Source organism: Medicago sativa, chromosome 5 (assembly GCF_051527215.1).
Source record: "Medicago sativa cultivar Bolivia chromosome 5, Bolivia_mono, whole genome shotgun sequence".
NCBI classification, from domain to species: domain Eukaryota; kingdom Viridiplantae; phylum Streptophyta; class Magnoliopsida; order Fabales; family Fabaceae; genus Medicago; species Medicago sativa.
Window position 1 is genome coordinate 52,842,861 of NC_140753.1, and position 4,034 is coordinate 52,846,894.

General features: G+C 30.3%; 1 pseudogene; it reads right to left on the reverse strand.

Annotated features, from left to right (window-relative positions):
- Positions 1–476: 476 nt before the first annotated feature.
- LOC146922948 (F-box/kelch-repeat protein At3g06240-like) lies at positions 477–2,031 on the reverse strand (annotated as a pseudogene).
- Positions 2,032–4,034: the final 2,003 nt, after the last annotated feature.

A 4,034-nucleotide genomic window follows, 5' to 3' on the forward strand; every position in this document is an offset into this window, starting at 1 on the left:
CTCTAAAGTCTGAAATTTGCACCAATCGATTCCTCATCTCCCGTGACACATTCTTGGAAAACATAATGCTAGTCTTCTATTGACTTAAATGATACTATATTAACTTAATTGACAAGTTATTAGTTACATACTGTTGGCAAAATGATGTGGGCGAAATTCATGGAGATTGGTCAGTAAGCAATCAAATCTTTATGAAAGATACGTAAATAGCGGCTAATGGGATTATTGCCATTCGTATACAGGATTGGAATCAATATTTATTTCAGAGTTGTTACCATTAGAACTGCATACCATTGAAATAGAGATACAAGAATTAAGATGAATTGTTATTTTAAATGCCAACTCTGAGATTACACAAGAAAAAAATCAGAATATAACTCAACAAAAACATAACTTTCTTTATAATAGAGAGGACGTGAACAAGATTAATTGATTTGATCTAAACCATAAAGCTTGAACCACTTTCAGTTTATTCATTTGAATTTTAAATGCAAAAGAAAAAATAAAGCACGAAAATAAACATAAAAGCATAGATACTATTTTTCCATAAAACTAAAAGCAAAAGAATATTCTAATTGATATCGAAACCATATTAGTTTGTATGCAATGTCATATCCCAATAACCTTCATCATCACACCTCTAGTGAGCACAAGAAAAGGATTTACTTATTTATTCCACCAATTGGAAGAAGGTTTTCCTTGTAAACTACTATCCGACAACGACGACTATCTCCTTTATCATCAAATTCCTCAATCATATGGGTACTTAAATCAAACCAAGCTAGTTCTTCGTCTTTTTTTGTGAAGAATATTTTGTCTTTTCCCACTCCGAAAGGACGCTCAACACATGACAACGGTCCAACAATGAAGAGTTTGGTCCATGATTCCTTCACCGTTAATTCACTCAAAATTGATATGTTAAAAGTAGTCATTTGTGCTTGATATGTGATCAAGGCAATGAATCCATTTAACACTACCAAGTCTCTCCATGAACACTGATTGTCTACATTAATACATCCATCTATGTCCATGGGTATGGGTGTGGTAAAGAACACATCATTACTCAAATCAAACGACACCAAATTGATTCTCTTTCAGAGTCAGAATGATCTATAATACACCCCCAATGACACAGTCCATTCATATACACTCTCATAGTTATCCCATTCTCATATGTTGTAGGCATAATAACATCAAGTTTCCTCCAAGAGTTACTTCTTAAACTATATATCTCCCAGAAGGGTTCTAATGATGTATCTCGCAATGGCACATAACCCTTGCATGGATTAAGCAGTGGGGCACTAAAACTCACATGACTAATCACCTTAAAGTCATACGTACGCGGGTCGTATCCAAATCCATGAACATTACGATATGAGTAAAAATTAATCACATCATGGCTAACATTTGCAGCAAACGGCTGAAACATATCTGGGCTATGAGGAATGACCTTGATATCGTCGGTAGTTGGATTCCATAATGCAAATCTAAATTCAGGAATGAGGCGGTTAACATTATGTTGAAGATGACATTTGAGACAAATAAAATCATCATAAATACCGCCGAAATTTAAAATTTCATAATGGTTAAGACGATAGGGAGTTTCAGGTTCTTCTTGAAATAGATTTGGTAAATTTAATTCGTCTATATTCTCAAATCTTTCGCCCGACAAAGAATACAAGACTCCCCAATATATGTCAGGTACACCACGTGATAAGATGAGAGATACATTGTGGTGATAAGAATGGTTGTCGGATAAGAAATTATTACGAACCATGTTCATGAAAAGAGGATTTTCAAATAAAAGTGACCATGATTTGCAGACACATTCAAATCGCTTCAAAGATTTAAGAGGTAATTTTGATAGAATTGAAAAGGCAATATCATCATGTATATAGGTACTGACCTTTTCATTTGTGGCAGTCACATATTTCTTCTCCATCTCAAAGGAAGAGACTAACTAGCCAGCGAAGGAAGACTGATACTATAATTGTACCTGGTGAATTTTGGTGTATCCGCTCAAGTTTATATAACCTTTGTTGAAACAAAAAATGTATAACCGCTTCCGCTATACTGTGTGGATAAATAAATTTGAGAATACCTAGGCTATGTTTGGTAATATTCCGTTGTCATATACTGTTAAACCTAAAGCCGTTACTCATATCCTTAAATTGGGTGTTAGTTACTACGTTAATCTATATCTATACTACAAATAACACATATAACAAATAAATAAGAATAAATTTAAATATTGAAAAAAATGTAACAAATACGATATGAATGTATATATATATGTTTGGTTTTTTTTTGTTCCTTTATCATTTAAAAAATGTAACAAATTAAATGAGTATATTTATACTAACTTTTTCATTATCTCAATTATACCCTTAAACAACTTTTTCTTCTATAATAAATATTGTTGTTGATGTCATTAAAAAAATAGATTATATTTTTTTTGTTATATTGGTGTCATTGAAATAGATAATCATCATTTGTTTGGTTTGTTATAACTTGAAATCAATAAAATTTATATTTTTAGTTTCAATCAAAATCAAAATTTCATAAAAAACATCGTTCATAATTTTCAAACGTTAATACAATGAAAGAGCGTAAACATTTGATTCCTGTATTTTTAAAACTAGTTTTTTAGCCCTTCTATTTTGAAAGTCAACAAATTTTTTTAGTCGCCATTCTTACGTGACACACTCATTAATGACGTATATCCTACATTACATTGCTCAAATGAAAACTTCATAATACTTTCATTTCCATGTCATTAATATTACAATTAAATTGAAACTTTTAATTATAATAATTTATAAACCTCCGGCCATTAATATTTTCATTTATAATAATAATATTATAAACCTCCGGCCATTAATAATTGAAACTTTTAATAATTGAAACTTTTAATTATAATAATTAAACCTCCGGCCATTAATAATTGAAACTTTTAATAATTGAAACTTTTAATTATAATAATTTATAAACCTCCGGCCATTAATAATTGAAACTTTTAATTATAATAATTTATAAACTTCATAATACTTTCATTTCCATGTCATTAATATTACAATTAAATTGAAATTATAATTTCCGGTGATCTCAACAACCTCCGGCCATATCTCCGATCCTCCAACCACCACCTCTATTGTTCAGCTTTAGTTTGTGTTCTGTGGGATTTTTCTCATGCAAATACAACTACGAAATTAGATTTAAAAACTATGAATTTTAGTCTCTATTTTTAAGTTTACAATTATATAGAACCGTAGCTTGTGAGAGTATGAACAAGTGAGACTTGTTCAAGTTTAATTTGTGTTCTGTGGACTTTTTCCGATGCAAATAAAACTAAGAAATAAGATTAAAAAAATACGTCATAGGAATTTGGAAGCTGAACTTCCACCGTTAAGGATCAATTTGTTAACCTCTCTCTTTCGACTTTCGACAGTTGCCACCTTTAAGGATGCCTATTCAATTTAGGAAGAAATATTAAATTTCAAATTTTATTTTCAGATTTTTTATAAATTATAATTATTAAATTTTTCAATTTAATTTTAATATCAATGACACGGAATTGAAAGTATATGATGAAGTTTCCATGTAAGCAATACACGTAGGATCCAAATCATTAATGAGCGTGCTACATCATCCAAAAAGAATGAGGACTAAATTTTTTTGTTAATTTTAAAAATAGAGGAACCAAAAAAGTGGTTTTGCAATCTAAAATCAGTGACATTTTACAATTTAAACCATCAAATAAATTAGATTTTCCCTTCAATCCAATCACTCTCTAAAATCATTTTGAAATTAAAATTAAAGGCATTGGGTATCAAACCAAGGTCCTTACTCACAAATAACATTTTACCAAACCACTTGACCAATACATCTTTTATGAAGTAAATTGGAATGCGAGATATATGTTTTTAATTTTTTTTTAGGGAGTGATATATTTTTTTTTTTGGTCTAGTAGCCTAGTGACTGGAACTCACACAATTAAATGTGGAAAAGTAGAGTGTCCGGGGTTCGAACCCCGA